Consider the following 27,553-nt stretch of genomic DNA (forward strand, 5'->3'; position numbering starts at 1 on the left):
CCAGAGAGACCAGAGATCCAGAGAGACCAGACCCAGACCAGATCGCTGAGAGCTGACCCAAATCGCTGTGCGCAGAACCAGTGCCCAGTGGCGAGTGAACCGCAGCCAATCCTGACCCGATCCATGACGAAGTCGCATTCCTGTCCAAAATATAGTGTGAGTACTCAGCCAGAACTGTGCAAAACCCAATCTCTTAGTTTAATATAATCTAATTCAAACTATTTTAACCTATTGAGAACTGCATCATAGAAATCGTGCCCCTTCTTTTGATTCAAAGCTGCAAAACTGTCATCTGTCATTCTGAACTTTAAAATTTCATTTCTGAAAATCTACCTCCACAAAATCGTTTGTATCTCTTGAACCGTTTGTGATAGAAGCGAGATTTAACTTTTATTTTAGAGTGGAGATTCTAAGCTTTCTAACAAGCTCTTATCCGACTAGCTACTCCTTATAATTACTCCGTAATTGCGCTGGATGCACGCGACAAAATTGCCGCGATTTGACATTTTGCTTCATTTCAGCCACGTGTAAAAATGTTTGTCTTTTGTTTCCTTTGCTGAAATTCGTTTGCAACCTGACAATCATTCATAGAGAATTGCTAAAGTGATCCTGAACTAATTTCAAGTAGGTATCACCCACCCTGAATCGATTATAGGGAATTAAAATCATCTTTAGCATATTTTTCCCTTCTTTGCATACCACCTTTAAAGTACTTTGCCTGTGTTTAAAATCATCCCTGTTTCTCTAAGCTTGCTAGGGGGGAACTGAATTCGTATTGTACTGGGATTGTATTCCTGAAGACTGTGTGTGTTACTTCCACCTCCCTACATTGCATAGAGGGGGGGTGAATTGCCAAAAGGGGAAAAGGGATTATATTATGTTTTGCTGAAATCATATCAAGTTTATTCCTGTGTTTCTTCTTGTCCGCCTTGCATTTCCTTGTACCATATAAAGCATTCTCAGCTACCTTATCCTCTATACTACTCCTAAGTAATTAAACCAGTGTGCTAGTATAACATCATCCATTGTTGATCACTGTCATATGTCTAAGTGTGATATCAAATATTAATTTATTATAAAGTGTGATATATATCTATTGTTTAATTTTTCCAATACATATTTTAATTTGCAAAACAAACCTACTTCTTGGTTCAGTGGGGTCAGGGGGGATTCTAAGAGAGGGGCGTTATACAAGGGTTCATCATCCAGATTATAACTTGTCATAAAAATATATAAATAAGGGCTTCCCTTGAGCAATCCCAGACAAGGCACTGACTTAGTGGTAATGCTTGATTGGAGTCATTAACATGGTCTATCTCATTGAGGTCATACCACCACTGGGCAAACCTTGCTACACACACAAGTCAGCTCTGTGACGGCTCCTGCACTGCTTTCCTTATTCGTTCTCCATGTCCTCTCAAACAAGGACCTCCTAGACTGCCCTAGCTTTTCTGTCGCAGCTTTCAAACTTCCCGTTGAACACGACTTCCTATTATGACTCTGAGCTGGGTCCTCCCCAGCAGAGGATCTGTATCCTTCTCCTTTTTTCCCTGGAGTATTATTTCTTACTCCATAGTTCCCATTCTTCTCTGTATTCTCTATTTGCCATGTAGGAGTAATCGTCATTACTCCTTCCTTCCTTCTTCTTCTCAGTGGTTTGGTTCTAATAGTATGCTTATTGTATAATGTATACTGTTATGGATAAATGTTCTTTTAGCTGAAATGAAGTTTACTGACACTGAAAATGAACTCTGAGGCAGTACTGGAATTGTGCCTATTGGGATACTCTTCCAGTAGTTAAACACAGGCATTGTCAGGAAATAGTGATAGCAATATACTGTTATTCGAAAAACTGAAAAGTATGATAGACTTGCAAAACTACAAATATGTTGGCCTTGTGTAAACTGGGATTGTATTGGGGATGTCAAATTAAGAATATTCTGAGGCTCTAAAACCTGACATTCATGTATTAATGTATGAGAGTCAACCCCAGAACGTACTTAGATTGTGAAATGGAGACAATGAGCTTGTCAAACTAGGACGATTCTTGGAATATTCAAACTAGTAGTATACTGGCAAACTGGAAATGTACTGTGATTGGGAAAAATGGCAGTATAATAGGGTTGAAGAAGATAGGAATGTATTGAGGTAGATAAACAGAATATAATGAGATGATCAAACTGGTATAATATTGGGATTGTGAAAACTTGGAAAAATCAATCTAGGAGTATACAGAATGTTTTCAAACTGGCAGTATAACAGAATTGCAAACTGGAATGTACTGGGGTTGTTAATTTTGGGTTGGGCCTACTTTATTGTATGCATGCATTACTGTTTGCAGCACAAGCACAAGGGATAGGGTTGTGCTGGTTACTCTTGTCCAGACTTCAGCGCAATGACAGGATTTGCAGGATTGTTATGGTTGATACAATGACCACACCTGCACTGTTGTTTGTGCCAGTGCCAAAACCAGTGAACATGTTCTCATAACAGCAGGGCTACGACCAGCCGTGTTTGGTTTCAGTAGTACTGCTAATGGCTTATTTTGGATAATAGCTATGAAAGAAATATAAAAAACATACATGTCATAATAACATTATTATCCAAAATACAAATATAAATGCTAGCATTAAAAACTCTCCTTATCATTCAGTCACAAAATCAGGTGACATATCATTTTAGAGCACCAGAGTATCTTTACCACAAGGGACAAGCCTTCCCTAAAGACATACCAACAGCTTGTATTACAGCTTCATAATCACAGATCCTGCAGAGATGAAGAGCTTTATCCAGATATCTTACACTCATTGTTAGCAACATTGGTGATCGCCAGAGTGGTATCTATGCAACGGGCAAAAGAACAATAAGTCTTTTAAGTCCTCCCTAGGTGATGAACAAATAATGCACCCCTCCGTTAACCCCCCAACCACCAACAGGCTGAAATAGTGTCCCCAAATTCAATTAAACATGCAGAACCTTGGAGAGTGATTCAATTGTATTTGAATAGTCTTCCATTCCTAGGTGACTTTTAATTTCAAATTAATGATAGACCAGGCTGTCAGGCCGGATACAGGATAAATTAGGATGTATTGACCCATTCTGAAAGACTCTAAGGCTTTCTCCCTTCATGTGAGTTTCCACAGATATAACTCAGATCTAAACTTAGGGCCATCTTGTCACGTCTTGAAGATTTATGGAATAATACCTTGGGGTGTAGGGGGGCACAGACTTTCCCCCTGATTACCCCTGCTCGTTTATAATGACACACCTCTGAGGTGAGCCAGATGAAAAGTGGAGGAATGCATCATGGCTCTCTCTCAAGCTGCAAAGAACATTAGAGTACATAATTATATATTAAATCCACCCGATAAAATACCCACTCTCAGCCCTCACTGAGTCTAAAACCCACAGGTTAGAGCAGCAGGAAAGGTTACACAAATCTAACTGGGCACTACCTTCACCTTTGGATGCCTGAGTCCATAGGTCCGAAACCTAGCCCACTTAAAGTACAGGATTCCAAAGAGGGGGCACAAAGGCAAACAAAATTAATCCATAAGGAAATGAACCAGTTGGCACAAGGACACTGTAAGAAGTAACCCACTTTAGATATACAAAAATGTTAGGAAGTTAGTTTCCAGGGGCCAGAGTACAGAAACTTGGCACTGGTGCAAGTGCAAAGTTAGATTCCAGGGGCCAGAGTACAGAAACTTGGCACTGTTGCAAGTGCAAAGTTACACGGTATTAGCACTAGGGCAAAGTTTGCCGTATTTTTGAAAACACTGGGACATATTAGAAAACTATTACACCATGAGAAGTGTAGCTTGGGATGGTATTAGCACAAGGGCAAAAATTGCCATAGAACAATAAAGATACATTTTCAATTCTTTTTTTCACCAGGGCAAAGTTTGCCCTAGTGCTAATACAATTCCGATTTAACACAATAATGCAGTGAAAATGTATCTTTTTTGCCCAAGGACAATTTTTGCCCTGGTGTTTATACCCTGCTAAACTGCACTTGTGATGTGCAATAGTTGTCTAATATGTCCTATGTTTTTTTGTTTTTTTTTTAAATAGGGCAAACTTTGCCCAGTGCTAACTAATACCGTGAAACTTTGCACTTGCACCGGTGCAACCTTTCTGTAATCTGGCCCCAGGAGACCAAGGCGCCGAGAGAGTTGCAGTTGAAGTAGCTGGAGATTCAATCTAGAGTTCCTAGAAACCAGGGACCTAAGAAAAGGGGTCACAACACTACAGGGACTGACCATTTAGTGCAGAAGGAGCAAGTAGGTCAGCAGAGGGGGAAGACCCAAAGTGGAGAGAGTGCCAGACCACCCACTAGCAGGAGGAGTGGAGCTGGATGCAATCCCCTCAGAATAGCAAACAGCACTACTACCAAATAGGGGCAATACTGATTGAAAGGACCTACCAAGGACTGGAAGGCCCAATTCCCAGGGTTATGCAGGAGCAGTTCAGATGGGCTGCATGAAACCGTAACTAGGAGGAGACAACATAGACAGAGAACACCCCAAAACAGGTGCCAAAAACAGATGCATAGCCAAGAACTAGTTCATTCAACTCAAGTAGTCATGTAACATGCCACTCATAGTAAAGCGCTCTTGGGAAATGCCATTCCTGTGTTTATTTGCAGTGATTGGCTCCATGATACATCCTTAAACTGAGCATCCAGGGGAACCATTGTTTTTACACATATTTTTGGGGGTTTCGAGAAGGGTAAGCAACGCCATTTGGGATGCCGTACCCTAACCCCCTGCTCTTCCCATTTTAATGGGGGGCGGGTGGTGCAATTGGTATTGTGTTAGATGTTTAGGGTTTTACGGTGAACTAAAAGGAAAGCGGTGAGTGTTGCTTAGTAAATGCGGGAAGAGGGACTGAAGGTTTGATGGGGGAGTCATGTTGCTGTTTTTACATGCTCTTTGCAACTCCCAGGAAACTTGTTGAAAATCAAAAGATTACATTGTGAAGTTTATAATGTATGAGATGTAAAAATATGCATATCATATGCAAAAGAGAACATTATGCACTATCATGTGTGAGTCATATGTATATGTGAAACTGCACAGATTATAATATGCATTTTGGAGAATAAGGTGCCATATGCTCTTTATTATACATGATACTGAAGAACAAATTAAATTGCATAAAAAGATTCACTTTGTGAAGTGCGGAATGAAAAAGCGTGCATATTATACATGAAAGAGAGCATTTTTAACAGGCGTAAGGTAGAAAACATGACATTTTACAAACAAAGGCCTTAAAAGCTTTATGGAACGTGATGAAAATACTGGCAGCACTTTGATATAATGTGAAACATTCTCTTTAAAATATTAGGATCACTTCAGTAAATGCATGGCAGAGGCTGCTGATTAAAAGAGGCCAGTATACAAAGAAATATGAGAGTGCTGCCTTTGGTTAGTTTAATTAGCAGGTATATGTGATCACTTGAGAACGTGACGTCCTTGATGATATAAATAGAGGTGGGAGGGCAAGACATGTGATGGGTGAAGCAGAGGAAGGGGGTGTGGCTTGGCGCTAAGTGCCAGCGATTAGCCGAGTCAGCAAACAGCCCATTATTGGCCTCCTTCCTTCCCACACCCAAAACACAAACCCATACCCGGAAACCTACTTCCCGACACCCAGCAACATAACTCCTAACTGGAATACTAATTTGGCAGGTGTAGCAGAGTTAGATGAAATGATGTGTGCAGGATCACACAATTTAAGTGACGAATCCGGGATTGAAGGCCAACCTAAACTTTAGACACTTGACCACGTTCCCCCAAAGATCTAGCTGATACAACTATCATACATGCCAACATGGCTCATACCATACAGGACATACTATTCCAAGACTTGTTTTTGTCTTTTCCTTCTGGGATTTGTAGTCGTACCTTTTGAATTCATAAATCCAGTACTACAAGTCCAAGAATGCAAACTAAAAACACAGGCTGGAACAATAATTTAGCATTTACATAGCGCGAAGAACCCGCAGGTATCTGAAGGCTGCTCATTATGTGTGCGGTACTCATTTATCGTTTAGCCCTGCTGGGATTTGAACCTTTCCTGCTTCTTCCTCCTCAGCAGACTCTGCACAGATGCCAAAGCGAGTGCTCTACTCGCTGTGCTATTGGACCAGAAGGACAGCTCCTAAGTGGAATGGGAATGCTGACTCGTGTGCAAACGTGTGTGAATGTCTGTTTTTAAGAACTAAATGAAATCTGTTTTTTAGAGAGATGACTGGAAAAGTAGACAAATCAAATTATAACATAACTTGACAAATGTGTAAATCCTTATGTTAAGAACAAGTCTGCCATAGTGGCTGTTATTTTCTCCATCTTGGAATAAAACTCCAAGTACCATAACGCAAAGTAATGGCTGCCTGAAAATGCCCTCGTTTTGCCACTCATTACGACTTTGGAGGTAGCCATGCCCTTAATAAGGCCCTGGATGCCACCAAAATCAGGTCCGGGTTCCCTGAATGGGGAATTACTGGGCCATTCCGAGTTTGGAGGGCCCGGTAATTCCTCCTTCAGGGTACCCGGACCCGGACCTTCCCCATTCTCATTTGAGCCCCCATAGGGCTCAATGGGAATGGGTGCGGGAGCTAACAACGGGCCGATTACGACCGGTCCGTTGTTAGCTCCCTGCCTCGTGGGACCCACTCTGGACATCTGGTAAAACCAGACGTCCACATCGGCCCTCATTCCGAGATTGAAGGTAGTCATGGCGCTATTTGCGCCATGACTGCCTCCAATAACGGTACCGGCACCAGTCTTGTTCAATGGGGACTTACCGGTGTAGTCCGACCTTTGCGGGACCGGTAAATCCCCATTGAAAAAAACATTCCCCATTCCCATTTGGGCCCCCATAGGGCTCAATGGGAAGGGGAAGTAGCTAATAACGGTACCGCAATTTGCGGTAACGTTATTGGCTCTGATTTCCCTTAACGGGTTCCATCCATAACGCCTGGTCAGACCAGGCGTTAAAGGCGGGACCCGCTAAGGGAACTTGTAGTAGGGAGGTGAGGGATTACCGGCACCGGTCGCCTTACCGTTGCCCAGTATCCTTTACCGCCCTTCTCGGAATGAGGCCCATCGGGTCCCGCGAGGGAACCTCGTAATAGAGCGGAATGCGTTTAACGGCGCCGGCACCATTACTGGCGCCGTTAAACGCATTCCGCACAGGTCGTAATGAGGCTGTTCAAGACAGTCATGCTACTTGCATGATGTCAAACGTGTGTGATTACACGCGACAAACCAGCAGAAATCCCAGAATTACATTATTTTGAAAAAATTATTTTTCACATAACTTTCACGGACTTGGACAGACGCACAGAGTAGCTGTAGTAGCGTATAGACCTTTGGGGGTACACATGTGACTATTCTGTTATTATCATCTCATCCTACGCAGCTGTGCCAACCTCATCCCATATAATGCACATATAGAGATCTCCGAAATGTAATGTGTGGGGACAAACACTTGTGAAATGGATTTGCGGGCCCGGCTCTCCTTGACTCCTTGCCAGCCGGGCGACCCTGGAGGAAGCCAGGAAAGGTTTTAGGCCCCTAGCAGCGAGGTCTGTGCTGGTGCAAGGGCCATCAAGAAGGCATATGTCACAATCTCATACCCATCTGGGCAGGATGTATTGTTCTTCTTTTGTGCGAGGTGGTAGGGCTTTGTCAGTCTTTTGCCAGTGGCCCACCTGGCTGACCAACCTCTCAGAAAAGGATAGAATAAGATACTGTCGTTCAGCTTCATGAGATCTGAACAATAATGAAGACTAAGATGAACACAGAACGGTGCACCGAGTTGCTGTTGTATATTTATTTATTTATTTTGATTTTGTATAAAGCGCCAACTCGCCCAAAAGCCTCGGAGCGCTACAACAAACACAACACTACAAAACATATCAAAATAGCAAAAAAAGTGCAGTTCCTAGATTCAACTAATACAGAGGCAATACAGAGGCAATACAGAGGTAATACTGAGGTAATCTGAAAACAGGGACTGCTCAATAAATTATAATTCTTAGGCACGTTCATTAATCAATTTAATGTATGTCATAAGCAACACATGTTAATTACAGACAAAATCAAGCAGCTGAAGACATCGAACACACCATAAAAAGCTTGATCCAATAATGGATTGCTTACAATGATGTTTCTCCAAGAACTGTGTCTGAATGATTAGGAAAGGCTGGCAAATAACATTTGTCAACGACTGTCTTCATGGCGATGGAATGTCTTCATTGCTGCTAAATTCAGCTGGGCACTCAGATCATTTTTTTTGCTGGTTTCAGTCAAGTCCCAGGATTCAGAATGAACATGTCTCCGTTCCTGGTTTATTAATAGGAGGGCACTTGGGGTCATTGTATATTGTACATTGTATAAGTGCCAATTGTATGGAGGTGACTTCCCCCACTAGCACGTACATGCTGTTTAGAAACCTCCATCCTGTAATTTTAATCATTTGCAAAACAGAGTGCAAAACCAAAGTGTTAACAACAAAACAAATTTGACCTCATTACGAGGTTGGAGGTAAGGGAAAAACGATGCCGGTAAAGGATTACCAGCATCGCTTACCGCTCCGGGCTATTCCGACCTGTCACCCCGCTATTATCGGAACCGCATAACTGTTCATGGCGGCAATACCGGCATGCCGAAAACAGGAGGAGATCACAAGTCAGGCGGACATGCAAATACCAGCATGAAGAAGGCGCTAAAAGTGGATAACCGCATGCCGGCATCGCGAACCACCCGTAAACTGCCATGTGCAGTGTTCTCAACTGCCACAGGTGCACACAATCATCACAGGTGGAGGCAATGTAGACTGGGCCAGCACAAAAGGAGCACACCACACCCCTTCCCACATCCCTTCCCACACCAAATGATTCCAATGCTAGTAGCAATACTGGGGCTGGAAGACGTGCTTGCATTGCTACACCAGCAACAACAACAACAACAACAACACCAACAACAGGCAGCACAGAGGAGACGCAGGAGGAGAAGGAGGATGAGACAGGTACAGCATGCCCCACCAGTGCAGGCAGTTGTACCACGCAGGCAGCCCCCAATCCCTCGCATCAGAGCCAGACCATTCAACCTAACTCCTGAGCAGATCCACACCCTGTACCATCTGGACCGGGACACCATCACCACCATTGTGGACATGATAGACAATGACATCACCAGCCTCATAGACATCCGTACCGCCATCCCCCCTCTACTGAAGGTAGTGTCTGTGCTCCACTTCCTGGCCACACGGTAGGGCAGATGCATGGCATATCACAACCATTATTCTCACGCACGCTGAACCAAGTGCTCGATGCCCTCCTGAAGCATACAAGCGACCACATATCCCTACCACGGACTGCCCAGGAGATCTCCAACACCAAAATTGGCTTCCATGCACTGGTAGACATCCCAAATTGCATTGGTGTCCTCGACTGCACCCATGTGGAATTGGTGGTCCCACATGCCATGGAGGTAGTGTACCGCAACATCACTCCATCAACATGCAAATGGTATGTGACTCAAACAAGATCACCACACATTGTTGTGCCGGATTCCTGGATAAACCCATGATTCAATGGTCCTGCAGAACACGATACCACGCTACATGGAGCGACATGCCGGACAACGTTTCTGGCTTCTTGGTGAGTTGCATGGCAAGCACATGGCAGTGTGATGGGGGGAGATGCATACATCACCTGGGTGAGATTGAGTGGGGGAGAGATGCATACTTCACCAGGGTGAGATTGGGGGGGGGGATGCATACTTCACCTGGGTGAGATTGGGGTGGGGGGAGAGGTGCATACTTCACCTGGGTGGTACTAGTTGAGAGACAGAACAATGCCCATACTGTAATACACTGTGCCCTAAAGCAGGCCAGACTGAACCTGACACCTGAAACCGATATGCAACACGTAAGCTGCACAGCAATGACAACAAGCCAGTACTGCAACCATACCATATCCATCAACATGTACACTGCACATCATCAGACCGTACCCTCTGCAACACAATGCAGCAACATGCTGTCAGTATGCCCAATGCAAATGACCGCTGAACAGCATCACACTGGACATGCGTCCATGAGTGCGTACAAAGGAATCACACGAAGCCAACATACAGAATGTCACTGGCACACCACCACAGAAGTGCAGCATGCCAGCATGAGGACATCAAGCGTGGAATGGCTGTTCATTAAGAGTCTGGTTCCAACAATGACCGGATCAAAGCATACGATTAACTACACATCACCTAGATCATGTCAACTACTAACGTAGGCAACGACACTGCATGAACAGCAGCAAGGAAAAGGACACCCCGGCATCAACTAGACGATGCTACGCACACCTGTGGATCATGTGACTTCACACATTACGGTTACTTTAAATATCTCCATTCATGCAGGGATATGTGGATGTGAGCAACACATCACTGCAGGCTTGTGTGTGATAGGTACAGGTTCAATTTGATGAAATCACTTACACATATCCAATGTTGCACCCATGCAGGTGATGATGGCTATCCCTTGAAGAGGTGGCTCCTTACCCCTGTCCTGAACCTGCAGAACAGGCATGAAGAGGACTACAATCGTGCACATAACCATACCCGTGTGGTGATCGAGCAGATCTTTGCCCTTTTCAAGGCATGGTTTCGCTGCCTCAGCAGGTCAGGTGGGGCACTCCTGTACGGGCATGAGAAGGTGGCCAAGATCATCATGGCATATGTCATGCTGCACAACATGCGCAACAGACAGAATGTGCCTCTGCCCCCTGACATTGAACTGCAACCGCCTGGTGATGCTGAGGAGGAGGAAGAAGATGGGGTTGCACGTCAGGCAGGTGGCAATGCACAGGAGGGAGGTGCTGTGCACCAGAATCTGATAGACCAATATTTCTAATACACATGGATGCAGAGGGTGCAATGGATGTGGGACTCAGGGCACTGGGTGTTGGGGGGAAATGTACACTGTTCACTGTTCACCAATAAAGCACACATACACAATAACCAATGTCCAGTCATGTGTTTGTTCTTGACACAACGGGTGTATTAACCATAACGTGAATAGAAAGTGCATAAACCATCCACCGCTAACACCCTCTCCCACCTACCCCTCCCCCCACAACTCCCCCAAACACCCTCTCCCCCCCCTCCCTCACAACTCCCCCAAACACCCTCTGCCCCCTCCCGCCCCCCCATAAATCCCCAAACACTCTCTACCCTCTCCCCTTGCCCCCACAACTCCCCCACACATGGTGTGCACTTCAGTGCAGCATTAGTCCACAAGAGTCACCAATAACAGGCTGCCCCTACTTCCCATGTCCTCTACCAGCATTGGGTGGCTGCATGTCTGGCCACCAAAAGGTCCGCACAGACCTGCGCAGGGGGCTGGTCTGCCTGGAACTGGCAGAGGAGGAGGTGCCTGGTTGCTCCAGTGCCTGTGCGGGACGCTGGCTCTCAATGGCATCTGCGATGCGGCTGAGGACCTGCCTCACACCTGCCAACTTATCACAGATGCGTGTGGTACTCGCTTCTATTCGGGTTTAATGGCCGTAACGTATTCACAGCACTCCTCCGTCGCCAGCGAACCTTCGTTCAAGTGCTGGCCAAACAGCGCAGTGAGCTCCTCCTGGCGCTGTTGGATGAAGCTGATTCCCTGGTCTCTGTCCCTGACACCAGTGGATGTTGATGCAGCGTGCGGCATGTGTCCGCCATCAGGGGAACTCTCCCTGGGGCTCCATCTCCCTGGCAATGACTCGCCACCAGACATCTCATGGCTGCTGGCATTGGATGTGGGGCGTGGGTGAGGTGGATTGACAGCTGCGGGCTGGGTGTGCCCTGTCCTACTGGTGTTTGGCATTGGTCCTCTTCATCCAACAGGGGTGGCGTGGCAGCTGCTTCTCCAACCAAACTATTGGCATCAGACAGTGAGCCTTCTGCCACTAGCTCCTGTGTGGTGGTAGTGGCTGGTGTGGGTGCTATTGTGGTTTCAGTGCCCCTTTCATGCTTTGGTGACGTAGCATCCTGAGTGACTTTGGGCTTCAGCGGAAGTCCTGGTTTGCCAGAGCCCCTTGATGTGGTGGGCCTGTTGCCTCCTTCCATGCCCCTGCCCTTCTTCAATGGTGTTGTGGCCTGCGCCGCGAAGTCCTGTTCCTCACTGTCAGATTGTGAGCCTGTGGGGGACCAAGAGAGGGACAGCATCGGTGATGGTTCTACGTGCATCATGCATATATTGGTACTGTTGCAGTTCTCTACATTTGAGGCTATTTGGACTTTGAGTTGTGACATACAGGTTGCTTGCCATATAGATGGGTCATGCAGGCATACGTCTGGGTGACATATATATATATGAGGTGCTGCATGCATGGGGATGTGATGGTGCTGTGGACAGCCTATAGGCAGGGTTGTGTACATGTGTGTGTGATGGCCCATGCATTGCCTCATTGCTATGTCACATTTGGGGGACATCATCATGCTTTGCATTACAGTGGTTTGTGTGGACACTCACCTCCATTAGCCGATGACGGCGCTCCATGCTCCATTTCCCCACTCCCTCAATTGTCTCTATGCCAATTGTGCTGGCACATGTCTCCTCCCAGTGTGTCATCTTGATTGGGGAGCCTCCTCTGCCACCTGTTCCCATGCCCTGGCTCTGATTGGCTGAAAGAATGCTCCTGACACAGAGGCGCAGGTCATCCCAGCGCTTGCGCACGTCCTTTACAGTGTGGGGGGGTGGTGCCCACCGCACTGACTTTGCATGCCACCTACTCCCAGATCTCCTTCTTTCTTATCTGGGTGGCACGCTGCATGTCTTGCACAAACACAACGTCCGCATTTTCAGCAAGTGTGTCGGCAAGCATATTTAGCTCCTCCACAGAGAAACGGACCTTGCGCTGGCGGCAGCACCTTTCTTCAGGGCCTTGGACATTGTGATGGAGTGTTAGGTGAAGTTGGGGCTGCTGTTGTGCTGATGCAGGTCCTGGGTGCTGAGGATAGCAATGGATTGTGTTTTTAAAGATGGCTGTCGTGCTCTTTCGCGTTCCTGTGAGATGATGCTACTTCCGGTTCCGCTTATTTACAGTCACCACTATTAGCGGTGACACCGCTGATGCCGGGTCCATTGATGGCGGTACTGCTATTAGCGCATTCCTTGAGGCCGCTAAGGGCCATTTTTGGGACTTTATTGGCATGGCGGTAATGTCCTTACCGGCATGATGCAAAGCTCGTGCCCGCGAACTCGTAATGGCCCGCTATTAGCGGGCTCTTTCCTACACGGACACGGTAATTGCTCCATGCGGTAAGGACAGTTACTTACCTCCAACCTCATAATGAGGCCCAATATCTTCACCTAGTCTGTGTCATTCTATATGTTCCTTAATGTAAAGCATAATTTCTGGGCAATGATTTCCAACTGTTATCTTTACGGAACATAGGTAGAACCTAGCTTACCAAAAGGGGGTGTTCTGAGAGGATCGCGGGTCTGGAGCCGCAGTTGTCAGCGTCCTCATGTGAGGCAATGGGCCTCATTATGAGGTGGGCGGTAAGGGATTACGGGCACCAGTAAGGGCACCGGTGCCAGTAATCCCTTACCGCCCTACTACAAGTTCCCTTTGCGGGTCCTTCCTTAATGCCTGGTTTTTGCAGGTGTTAAGGACAGGACCCGCAAAGGGACACTGGGGTCAATAACGGTACCGTTATTGCCGCCTTCCCCCTTCCCATTGAGCCCTACGGGGGCTCAAATGGGAATAGGGTATGGCCCTGGTGAATGGGGAATTACCGGTCCCTCCAACCTCGGAATGGACCGGTAATTGCTCCATTCACCAGGCCGGAGTTGGAACGAGTTTGGAGGCAGCCACGCCGCAAATAGCGGCATGGCTACCTCCAACCTCGTAATGAGGCCCAATATCTTTGGGTCTCATGGTGTATATACATTTAGTTAAAACTACTGGAGCTCTCTCTACATCAGAGCCCTTTCATGTGGAAAATGGCTGACGTAATTGAAGTAGCTTTCCAATCTAGCCAGTCTATTGTTGCATGTTCTCTAATGCAAGAGTGATCGCCTTTGACTCAAGATCAAAGAGCACAGAAACAGGGGCAGCCTTCACCTGCCTGGCATTTATATCTGGTGATTCACTTTTCTGGCAGACAATATTGGGTCTCATTACGAGGTAGGAGGTAAGGGATTACCGGCACCGGTAAGGGTGCCGGTAATCCCTTACCGGATGAGAGATGGGTGGGCGCACCCTCTTTTTTGTGTGGGGGCTTGACTCGAGAGGGTAGGAAGTACAGTAGAGCAAGAGATGAGTCAAAGCTACCCTGACCAATGGCGTGACATAGGGTCACCAAGGTTTGCAGTGGAGCTAAAAACAATGTTAGCTCTGGAGGACAAAAAAAACCTTTGGAGAAGTGAAACTGACAAAGGACAGGGTTTTTTTATTTTACTCTAACACAGAGAAAAAAGAAGACAATTTTTTACAAACTGCGCCGTGGCGCTGAAATTATACATAGTGAACACATTCGAGTGTGCATTACTGTGGGTTAGTATACGGAGTGAAAGATCACAGTTTTTTGTTGTTTCAAACAATAATATTGATAAGACAATAGGCTTTGTCTTAGTCTAAGAAAAAAATTGTCTTCTTTTTTCTCTGTGTTAGAGTAAAATAGAAAAACCCTGTCCTTTGTCAGTTTCACTTCTCCAAAGGTTTTTTTTTGTCCTCCAGAGCTAACATTGTTTTTAGCTCTACTGCAAACCTTGGTGACCCTATGTCACGCCATTGGTCAGGGTAGCTTTGACTCATCTCTTGCTCTACGGTAATCCCTTACCTCCATATTCTGAGGTCCCTTGACCAGGTTTGACCAGGGTTTAAGGACGGGACCCGCTAAGGGACTTCAGAGCTAATAACGGTACAGCAAATTGCGGTACCGTTATTAGATACTTCCCCATTCCCATTGAGCCCTATGGGGGCTCAAATGGGAATGGGGCATGGTTCTCAGAATGGGGACTTACCGAGTCCTACAAGGTTGGAATGACCCGGTAAGTACCCATTCTGAGAACCCAGACACGGTATGCGGTAAGGGGGTAGCTATGGTGCTAATAGCACCACGGCTACCTCCTACCTCGTAATGAGGCCGAATCTCTCTGCTTCTCTCAACAATAGCAGAGCTTTAACCTGGCCCTGATACCCCCGGGCCTGGCGCGCATAATAAATATCAAACAAAAGCAGTGGCAGGATGCAGCAACAAATAAGCACTCTGCAGCAAAAAAGTGCCCACTGTCCCAATAAAAAGTGATATACATTCACCAACCACAAGTGAGGCTTCATTAGATAGCATTCACTATGAACTAAGGGGGTAATTCATAGAATTTAGCGCACGAGTGGCGCACGCGGCTGGCACACAGAATGCACGTGCGACAGTCTGCGCCAGCCGTGTGCGCCAAAACCCATTTTAGCGCACAGCGTATTCATGGATACTAACATGCACAATAAACTGTGGTGCAGGGTGGCGCAGCGACCCTGCAGCAGCGCCAGTTACGCACCCAACCCCGCCCTGTGCACTAAAGACATCGCACAAATTCAGTACATGGCGCAAAGGCCAGTGGACCAGCATACAGCCACCCAACCACGAAATCGCGTGTAAAAATTCACACGCACCCCTCGGAATACACATACCCCACTCGTGCCAGCGAAATCGCGTGTATAAATCCACACGCACCCCTCCGAATATATGTACCCTGCTCGTGCCAGCGAAAACACATGGAAAAAGTCCCCCCTGTGGAGTGGGCTGCCTGCGGAGCATGCCCATGGTGAATGGGCTACCTGCGGGGCATGCCCAGGGGTGATGGGCTGCCTGCGGGGCATGGGGAAGGTGGATGGGCTGCCTGCGTGTATTCCGGGGTTGCGTGTGCATTTATACACACAATTTCGCTGGCGCGAGCGGGGTACGTGTATTCTGAGGGTTGCGCATGGATTTTTACACGCGATTTCACTGGTGCGAGCGAGGTACGTGTATTCCAAGGGGTGCATGTGGATTTTTACACACAATTTCGAAGGCGCGAGCGGGATACGTGTATTCCGAGGGGTGCGTGTGGATTTTTACACGCGATTTGGCAGTGTGTGCCCTCCCGGGTGTGCCTCTCCTCCCCATGCCCCGCAGGCAGCACACACCACAGGGGACCACCCCACACCCCTGGGCATGCCCCGCAGGCAGCCCATCACCCCTGCGCATGCCCCACAGGCAGGCCACATGGCACCATGCACCTGGAAGCCCCGACTCATGTCCCCCCCACCCTCCCCCAGTGACGGGCATCTGCCAGCAGGCCCTGACTCATGTCTCCCCACCCACCCCCATTGATGGGCACTTGACCGCAGACCCCGACACATGGCCCACCAAACAACATGTCTTAACAAAACAGACCCATGGCCCTGATGCCAACCCAAATCCATCTTGGCCCCCAGTACAAGCACAAGCATGCAACCATCCACTGCACCCACTCCCAAATGACCCATTCCATGACAGTCTTAAAAGAACCACCGTACCCATGCATAAATGCACAACAGAGCCACACAGTGGCAACACATGACAGAAGCAATGTTCATTGAGACGTGCACGAAACCAATGACTGAAAAACTTGCAAATTAATAAATAATGAAAGCTATTACCAAAATAAATTTGAAAATCCAATGATGAATAAAAATCCCTGGCATGAAAAAAGAAAAGTGGTCGATTGCCAATGTCAATATGATGTGAATGACCCAAAAAAAGAAAAAAAAAACATTCATCCATGGGAAATGTAAAAAAAGAAAGTATGTACAAGTCTTCAACTATATAAAATCCAAGTCCAAAGGGTCCATGATCCCAAAGCAAAAGGAAACCTACAAAAAAGTCCTATGAATAAAAAACTATATACATAAGGTGGAGCAAAGTCCATTAACTCCAAATAATAAGAAAAAACAAAGGAAACCTAACCCTAAAGAACTATGCACAAAGGCGGCGGGCAAGTCCAACGGCTCACTTGTTGATGTTCCCGGCCAGGGCATCATTGAACTCCACGTTGATGTTCCGGAGGTGGGCCTCTTCCATGGCCTCCAGGTCTCGCAGGGGATGCATCCATGGCCTCCTCCAACTCCCTGCGAGTTGCATCGAGGCACTCAGCCCACCTGAATGCCCTGCACATGGAGTTCTCTGCCCTGACCATAGTGAGCCGTGCCCTCTCTGCCCGCCGCCTCTCCGCATCTATTTGCCGGCCCAACCGCTGCCACACGGAAGACACTCCCAGTCCTGGGTCCTCCTTCCCCTTGGCCGATGCCTGCCCCTGGGGTGTTGATGGCCCAAGCCATGATGCCTCCCATGCTGAGCCTGCTGCTGCCTCCGACGCAACTGCCTCTGCCACCACGATGGCCTCCGGGCTGATGGAATCCACTGGCGCTGTTGTGCACGTGCCCTGGCCGATGATGCTGGCACATCCTCCATCTGCTGGGGTCCAGTTGGTGGGGTGGCCACCCCTGCTGGACCTCTGACTCCCGACTGTGGCAGGGATGGAATCTCCACCAGGTTGTCTGCGTTGGTTGGGACAGATTCACAGGGGGCCCTGGTGGCATCTGGGCTGGAAGACGGCACGGAGAACGTCTGGCGTATAATGTGCACAGAGGAGGAGAGGTCCGCAATACTGGCCGACACATGGAGGAAACCCCTGACCATGGTCCCTCTCAACTGGGCCACGTTGGCACACAGCTCTTCGTGATGACGTGTGTGGTCCCCCCAGGAAGCACGCACGTCATCACGATTATCACGTGTGTGCAATGCAACACCAATCAAGATGGACTCAATCCGGTCACGGGTCCCCTCGTCCGCAGGTAGAGGAGTGCCAGATGACGTGGACCTCCCCCCTACCTGTGGACGGGCCTGGGATGGGGCATCCCTGCTGGTGCATGGTGATGCAGTCACAGTGTCAGGGACAGAGACATGCACAGGCACCTCCGCGGCAACCTGTGCTGCCTCCTGCACCTGCCCCTGGACTGCACCACTTGCACCAGTGGTACCATCCCCACCAGGCCCCATTTGCGGCTCTGTAGCGGCCTCCTCTGCCTCTATACACACCACCAAACTGGATGGCTCTGCACCGTCTTCCGCTGTTGCAAGCCCCTGTGGGGGCTCATCCGCCCCTTCCACTGCAGCTGTAGTGGCAGATGCGGCACCAGTCCCCTCGCTCACGAATGATGGAATTTCCTGGGAGGGTGACTGGGACTTGTGTCAACGGCCGGTGGAGGCATCGCTGCCGCTTTCCTCCACAGCGCTGTCACCGCCTTCTTCTTCACTCGCCGCTGTGTAAAGGGAGATATTGAACACAAGCATCAGGGTACTGAACTATAGTCCCCTAGACACAAAGCAATAGCGCATGAGTAGCGCTGTCAAACGTCATTTCCATCATGTCCCTCCACAACACATGGGTCAGTGCAGGCAACACACATGCAGGAACAGACATGGCACATGCAACATACATTGGCGTCCATGTCCAAGGCACCGTAGATTCATCCAATGGTGGGCTGATACTCACATGCATCATGCGACATGCTGGTCACATGCACACACATCACCGGAGGGTCATGCATCTGGTCCCATATACCCCCAGACACAGTGGCTACAAGGATGACTAGGCTGTATCAGTGAATCAACACATCGTCACGGACATGTGTCATGCATCCATGGAGCACACACTACTAAGACACACAGACATGTACATCATGCATGTCCATGACAGCAGCACCCATCTCGAACACCCCAAACATGTCAAAGTACAGACACAGGCATGCATACATGTGTGCGTTCCGCATGCTGCTCCGCATGATGCATTGTAAAACGTACACCATCCATGTGGGTCACGCCTGACTGGACTCACATGCAGCACCATCATGTCCATGCACACACACATCCAAACATGACCCATGTCACACATGCAGCCAAGTAGGTAACTACCAGCACACTGCAACATGCCCTTTTTTAAACGTGAATGCATGGGCACTTACCACTCGACTCCAGATGGGCCTGCATCCTGAGGATCTGATGGTGAAGCACTGGGCGAATGCGCTCCAGGACCCTCATCTGCTGGGTGGTAAGCTGGACCGGGCGTCCCACTGCATCCGCTGCTTCCAAGAGGCACTGGGCCTTCTTGAGGGTCCTGGACTTGTAATCCTCCCAGTGCTTCTGGACATGTTTGATTTTGTGGGGTGCCACCCCCTCAACGTGGATGGCACCCACTATGTTTGGGCATATGAGCACCTTAAATTGTAGGGTGCGTTTCATTGACCAATTCAGTTGCTACGGTCACCCTAGTAGCAGTTTCAAAGGGTAGACAATCAATAGATAGGTGATTAACAACACACCTCCAACAAACAAAGATAAGTGGTTGATTGGAGGTGCTACCTACCAAAACGTTACTATACCCCAGGGATACATTATTTTTGTGTTGCTCTGTTTAGATTTGTATAGGCAGGAGCTTTTTTTGAGTGCACAGGTGACACTTAGGCAGGTTGGTGTTGTTTTTTATCAGTTTTTTATATATTTCATTTAAAACTGATTTAGAATATGTATTGTGGTTTTGTGTTTGAGGTTTTAGTAAAAGTGCACTATGTTTTACACTTTTTTACAATGTTCTGATTTCATTTTAAGATAATTGCATATCATGTTTAAATAAAATTGTATTTTGTTACATTTGTTTTTTGAAAACCTTAGACTCGGTTCTTATTTGGTCCATGGACCGGGAGTGGGAGGATAGGTTGAGCTTCAAGAGGAGATAGACAGTTGGTTCCTTTTTTGTTTGGTATTGTCCATAAGGCTTGAAGAGGAGTGTGGAACAGGCGTCTTTAAGCTACCCCGTTAGTCTCTCGTTGTTATTAGACCCACTATGTCCTTCTAGATCCTCTTCCGTCCTTCCTTGTCAGCGCGCAATGGCGTGAAGAGGGCATCATAATGCCCCAGAACTTGCTCCACCAGGATACCAACTTCCTTTTCACTGAAGCTGGAGCCCTCTGCCTCTCTGCTGGGGGTTTGCCACTGATGCCGGAAGGTGTTGTGTCGAACATGGCAACCCCGAGGCAGGTGTGGGTGGGCAACTGGGTCCTGGGGCTGGGCTGTGGAGTGATGGAACACCAGTCGGGAGTCTTCTGTTGCAGCAGGGGTGGTCAAAGCAACTGGACCCCTGCAGATGGCAGATGTGCAGGCACCAAATGGCAGGGCACGGTGGCAGCAGGCAGGCAGCAGCAGATGGCTCGTGGGAGGCTGCTCGAGGATCTGGGGGGCAGTAATTCAGCCTTCTGGGTAGGAGAGTGGTCTTCTGTGTGTTGTCGTGTGGCCAGCTTGATACGGAGTGATTTGGCACGTGAAAAACAGCATGTTTTCATGAATTCCGAGGAAAGGCCCTTAGCAAGTAAGCATGTAGGTGACGTAACGTGTGCACGGGCGTTTCCCTCCGCACGGGTTGAAGGTCATACGTGGGTTTCCATCGCTCTGTATGTGCTTTTCGTGGAAAGCGGTGCATGTGTTTTCCAGACGTTGGGGTTCACACGCGATGACTTCACAGTGGCTACAGTGCGCACTTCTTCTTTTGGTGTGGGTGTTGGCTACGCGTTCTTCTTCTACGCGCAAGGCAGACGGTGAGTCGCACACGCTATTTTTCCTACTGCGGGGGTCCCTGTTAGGCGCGTACCCCTTTTTTTCGGGCATACTAGCCTGCGTGTTGATCACAAGCGCATTTTCTGTGTTCCTGGCTGCCACAGTGTACTGAGTGTGTGTTTTTTAAACGCACATGGGCTACAGGGGACGCGTATCTCTTTTTCTTTCTTTTTTGGGATGCCTGAGTGTTGTGTGACACGCCATTTCTCCTAAGGGGCCACAGAATGGGACATTCCTCGTAGCGGTATATACGTGCTTTGTTGTTTGTGCGCCTTTTCATACTGCGCAGGGACGCTTTCGCCTGCCTTTGGGTGGTGGACGTGTTTAGGCCTGTGCGTGTCTTTTGGCATGCACATGTTTCCCCTATTCGATTCCATGAATACGTGTAGTTCGTGTGCATGTGGGCGTTCCGTTTATTTCACAGCAGTACTTCCCCAGTTATGCCCATTTTTTCACGCGTTGTTCCCCATTCCGCGTGTTCCGTCCCGTGTTCTGCCCCCTTTTTGGTGTGTGCGCTAATGTTGTGCGCTTTCGCTGTGCGTGTCACGCATGGCGTTCTGGATGTTGCAATGACGTGTGCGCCCGTGTGCGCCACCCGCAGATTTCGCGCATATCCCGGGGAAAGCACGCGCAGGGCCTTCCATGAATCGCATGCGTGCACGTGCGCTTGCTTTTTCACGCTTGCGCCACCTAGCGCCACAAATTTCAGCGCACATTTGTTCCATGAATCGGCCCCAATATCACTTCCAGACACTCCCCTTTTTGGAAGTTAAGCCACAGTGAATTGTCATAAAATGCACAGTATCCCGCACTTTTTTAAGGATTGAGGTTGGGATTTGAGCCCAGCCTGCAAATTAAGCAGTAGACTACATGGTTTTGCAGCTCTATTTATGCACAAAAATACCATTGTTTCCAAATGTTTGGAAGTTAATAATTAATTAATTGTTACTGTTTTATAGATTTGATTGACATTTTAGCACGTTAAAATAAGCCATTCACACAAACCTATTCACTATGATGAAAGGGATGCATTCTTCCCCATTGGACATCCTCATGTTGCCCCATGCCAGAAGTGTAGTCATCCAGTCTTGACTTCTGGGTCCACACCCTGTTGCATTCTGGTACCTGTAGTGCTGTACTTATGAACTGTATGAGAATGGGTGGACATATGTGCTTGCAGTGAATGTCAGGGCTTGCAGAGCATGATTTGTGAGTTCATTTTGTGCATGTGGAAAGATAATGTGCAGGTACTAGTTGGATGAGAAAGGTGAGCAGTGGTTGTTCTGTGGTGCTGGCCTTACAATTTCACACTCAGCAATTGGTTTGCCTGCAGACTACTGACAGACTGCAAAATAGAAATGTTTACCAAGTGCAGGGCTAGCTGGCAAGCAATGGAGTGCTGGAAGCAGCAAGAGGGAAGGCGAGATCCGGGGGAGGTGAGGCACATTGGGAGGGTTTTTCCTGGTGCTTAGATTGACATGGTTATGGATATTTATAATTACTTTGTACCTGTATACATACCCAGGCAGCTCTATGCCACTGGGGCATGGGCATGTGATGGAGGTGGTGATGTTGTGGTTCCAACCTTCCTGCTGATTGATGAAGGCGACTTAGACTGACGGAGCTGAGGTGTGAAAAATTGGAACAGAGTTGCAACCGTGAAGGGCCAGATAATGCTAGACATGCCTGTGTACAGCCCTGCGTACATGTAACGTAGGGCGGGATCCCTTGCCGGCATGAACACCAGGTTGCATTCTCACGACTGAGCCGGTAGGCGTGAAATATGGAATTATCTCGTACTTTTTTTGTGACTTATCTTGGTTGCATATTAGCACAGCTTCTTAAATGCACCCTCTTGCATAGTATTGCACAGTCTTATATGATGTGTATGTCCAAATGGGGGATTATCTCTAGCTGTATTTGTGGCATAACTTTATTGCACATCCTCATACTTGAATGCACCCTGTCATATGGCTTTATGGTATTTCCTACTGCACAGTCCTATATTGTCGAGGGCCTATCAGGTTCAGGGGAGAACTTCTTGTTTGCTTAATACATACACATCTTGGGGGAGCAAAACATTTTGAATACGTTGCATTGCATCTTGTTACAAAGGGCTCTGAGGCATGTCTATTCGCCTCACTACGGGCATGCTGGTTCAGTAACAACGGTGCTGGTAAGCCTACCGGCACCATGGTTACCGGACTGGCACACTCCAAGTCTGCCGGCGGCTGCCGTCCCTCCCGCCAGTAGCGGGCGGGATGGCACCCGCTCGCAGACTTTCCGGAAAGCACCAGCACCGATATTTTACGGTACCGGTGCTTCACTCATCCACATTCCCATTGAGTCCTATGGGACTCAAATGGGAATGGGGATTTACATTTTTCCAGTGCCTGACTTCCAGGAACACGGGGGTCCTAATCCCCCGGTGTTTCTGTGGAGCCAGGTGCCGGAAAAAGGCATGAGTCTGGCGGCAGCCTGCCGATTTTACCGGCAAGGCTACCACCGACACGTAATGAGGCATATGTCTTTTGACAAATAACTAGAGCAATACATATGCGTATGAAATCTGCTAACATGTAACCATGAAATGCATGTAGCAACTATGCCATTATTATACAACTGGTAGTTAGCCAGTGCACAAAATGATACCTCGCAGTTCATGTAAATAATGACATGGCCTAGTTCAATCTAGGGGCCTCATTACACGGAAGTCGGTAACCATGGCGCTGTTGTTTAATTTACCGATTCTGCCATGGTGGATGGTGGAATTACCGCCCCATTCCAAGGTTGGCATGGCGGTAATTCCCCATTCACCATTGGCCCTTCCCCATTCCCATTTGAGCCTGCATAGGGCTCAATGGGAATGGGGAAGGCGGTAATTACGGTACGGCAAATTGTGTTACCATAATTACCTCCAAGGTCCCTTTGCGGGTCCCGTCCTTAACGGCTGGTCGTAATGAGGCCCATTGATATTATCCCTCTGTGCGATGAAATAGAGGTGGGTTTCTCTTGAACTGTGGAACACATCTTGGATGGTATCAGGTAATTATGTCCCCATACATAATGTCGCCGGGAAAAGCCATTGGCGACATTATATATGGTGGCATTATGTATGGGGATGGGTTGCAGGGATGTACCCTCCTCCCCTTGTAAAAAAATTCAGGGGCTGCGGGGGTGTCCACCGCATGTTCAATATAATAATGTTTCTGCAAAAAACAACGACTTTTTCATCAGGAAACATTTTTCGGGGTACATTATTACATGGAACCCCTTGGATTAGGATTTCACGGTCAATTTGTCTGCTAAAGATGAATGCCAAGGTGATTTCATGAAACACCCAGTGACTGGCAAAGAAATTGACTTGAAACTTGTTGCCACTTGTTTCATTAAATATGTTAAATACAGTCTGAAAGGCTCATATGGATAATTATATGTGGGTGAGTTATCAGACATAACAGTGGCACATGTGCCCATATTGCTTGGTGAATTGAAGCTCAGTATTACATTGAACAACGCACAGCCGGCCAGATACCTCACCAAGTATTGGAATACATATCCTATGTATGCATGTCACAGAGCTCAAAGGTTCCACTTAAAATGTGAGGGTTTTGAAGCGTTAAACTGCAGCCCATATACCCATGGGGATATAATGAGAATATTGAATGGAGCCATTTTGAACTGAAATGATACAGCATTCTTTACCATTGCACCTGTCTGATAGTATATGTGAATATGTTTATTTTCCATCAGTATGGTTTTCTGCTTCTTTACATTAGGCAAATTGACCCAAGACACAATAGAATGTTGTGTTGATTGTATTCATGTGGTATATCAAAGAGAAAGTTCATGTTGCCTTTCAACATGTTACCCTCGTGATTATCTAATAAAAGGGGACTTGAATAATAAAATATGATTCAAACATGTTTTCATATCTATATCTAACTAATTAATAAAGCACAGACCTGCACTCCCTGGAGCCAACTACCAAACGCTATGCTTCAAAGACAAATTGAAGATGTTAGGATTTTCCGATTGAGAAGAACCGTCTGGGATCTTTCCCCAAAATGTTTTGGATTACAACACCCATGAACCCTCACTACTGACTATGCTAGCTAAGGCTGATGGGGGTTGTAGTCCAAAACATATGGCGAGTCAAAGACAGCAGAGCACGAGTCACAGATGAACCAGCAATGAATGCTAAACAAGTAGCCTAACATTTTCTGGATCTTGAAGGATAAAGACTGGAGCAATCACCAAGAAACTACAGATGTCTTCCCTCCACTTCACCTATAGAACTGAACACAGGACACAAGCTGGTGCTTGGCCAAGAAAGAGCTCCTATCACACCCAAGGTATCATCTGTTGGATTGAACTTGTTTACCCTTTTCAAAGAATGATTTCAGGTGCCTCTAGAAGTGATGATTCATCTAAATTTGAACTTCATCTTGCCCTTGGAACAGCAACGAGTTTGTCTTTGAGTTTTATGTAAACAGATTGCAACCTTTCAATTTAAATAACATTTGAGATCTGCAAACAGCTATGTTAGTGGCAACTATAATTTCCTTTTATTTTGGTATTGTTTTTAAATAAAATTGGAACTGTGTGAAACTGCTTTCGACATCTTTCTAGGAATAGAATTTACATGTTCCTGTCCATGGACTCTAGCACAAATAGGAATTGCTGTCAATTGACTATCGTGATATAGGATCACACAAGTACACCATGTCTGAAAAGCATTTGTTTTAAAGTGACCTTGGTTGCAATTTCAATGTGTGAATATGTTGCAACAAGTTTGATTAAAAGTGGGCCCTTTTTGGAATACTAAATAGCACAGGTGAATTAGAGAGTGTATGCACTCATATACTTCCTAACATAAGATTTGAGCAATACACATTATTATTGACCACTTTATGTGCAGTCATAATCATTGTTTATTAAGGAATAACTTTAAATAGTTTTTCTATCATGCAACCAAACTTTAGCTAACAGTTTCAAAGTATGTACATTTGAATCATTATTGAAGAATGAATCACCCCACCGGGGAAGGGTTCACACAGAGTCAGTGTAGCGTGTACTCCCCCCATCCTTCATATCTGGCCACAACCTGGGACATTTCTGCTCTGCTGCACTGGCCTTGCTAAACTAGAGATCTGAGGTAGCACTGAGGGGACAGGCAAGCATAAAACACAGATTCTGTCACATGACATCATTGTCAGAAATTCCAAATTGGAGATAAATTGTGTGCAGCTATTTCAAGGAGCATGGCAGAGTAGGCTGGTATAATATTGGTACCCCACGGCCAAGACGGCCCATCTACCTCATTTTCAGGACATGCAGTGAAAGAAAAATTGAGGTTGCAGAAAGTCAACAAGCATCAGCCTTTCAATAATGCATAGACTGTGGAGTTTTCGGTGGAGGTTAGGATAGATTGTGGCCCAAATTGGGCATCTCTGTGCCATTCCTTTCCTCTCTACTGCAGCCGCCACCTCTGGGGATACAGCGCTATCCCCAACTCACATGAATATTCAGTTTCGCCTTTTTTGGAAACAAATAAACCACGAACCCACACAATTGCTATTCAAAGTATATTTAGGAACATCTAGGATCTGTATGCCAGCCCAGCATCTGACTGAACCACATCTTCAGGTAGTATGTCCACATCCCTAACTGGCGAAGTTATTACTGACCCCACTCAACCCCCAAAGCCATCTTCGTGGAAAGTTACAGCAACCCTACCAAACACTTCCCAAATGAAAAAAATCATAAACCAATGTCCACGGGGAGACCCCCTTGAGGGAGGTAGCAGACTACTGAGACACCCCAAGTCATGAGATAGATTAATACTATGAGCTGAGCTCACATTCCTGTTCCTTCTCTTACTTTGCAGAATCCCTGAACCTTTATCATTTGTATCTGTTCTTTCTTTGCACATGCCCTTGAGTCATGTTTTCCTCACTACCAAAAGTGTCAACCTGTGTTACCCCAATTTCAATTAAAATTGTTCTTAGCCAATTCTAGCATCCTCCTAGGAATTGGTAGGCTTCTGAACTTTCTCCCCAATAGCCCATACCATGTAGTCCTTCCCCAGTTCCAGGGTTAAATTCAGCCTAATGCACTGTATGCAGTAATACCCCCTAACACCCACTCATCTTTCCCTTCTCATCATTCTGTCCATCCACCTCTTCTCCCCTAATGCACTCTCTTGTGTTTAAATAGACATCACAAAGACTGAGTTAGAATGGACAGAAAACATGAGGCGTGCCAAAGGTGACTCCTCCATCCCACACCTTAACTCCCTGCGTTCGTTTAATATACCTCCATCTTCTTTATGTCATTCCCATGGATAACCCCACTTGGTGTATCACGGTTACATTACAAGTTGGCTGGTGCATGCAACATGCAGCGGTATTACCATGTACCGCCACATTACCACACCAACCAACTATGAGTTTGGCCTAAAGTTCGTGAATTCACCTCCACTTATGAGCTTGAGGTAAATCCACCAGTTTTCTGCCAAATTTCAGCAGAATTACTGCAGCAGATTTACTGCTGTGGTAATTCCACCCAAAATCTCCCATAGATTCCTATGTACTAAAATAAAATTGGGGCTTACACCCCCACCACCATTTGAAATTGGGCGGTGATAGAGTCGGACCAAGTGGCAGTAACGGTAATGCAGTTTGGTGATATCTGGGCAGATTTACTTTAATGACAGCTGCCTGCATATGATGATCTCGTTTGTGTCCTCTAGACTCAGGATTTCAGCCCAGTGGCCTCTTGCCTGCTCTACCTACTTCAAGTTCTTATTCCTGGCTTTTAAGCACATGCATCTGGTTCCCATTGGAGCCTAAGGG

The sequence above is a fragment of the Ambystoma mexicanum genome, chromosome 1q, assembly GCF_040938575.1.
Source record: "Ambystoma mexicanum isolate Mex_15411 chromosome 1q, UKY_AmexF1_1, whole genome shotgun sequence".
Classification (NCBI taxonomy): Eukaryota; Metazoa; Chordata; class Amphibia; order Caudata; family Ambystomatidae; genus Ambystoma; species Ambystoma mexicanum.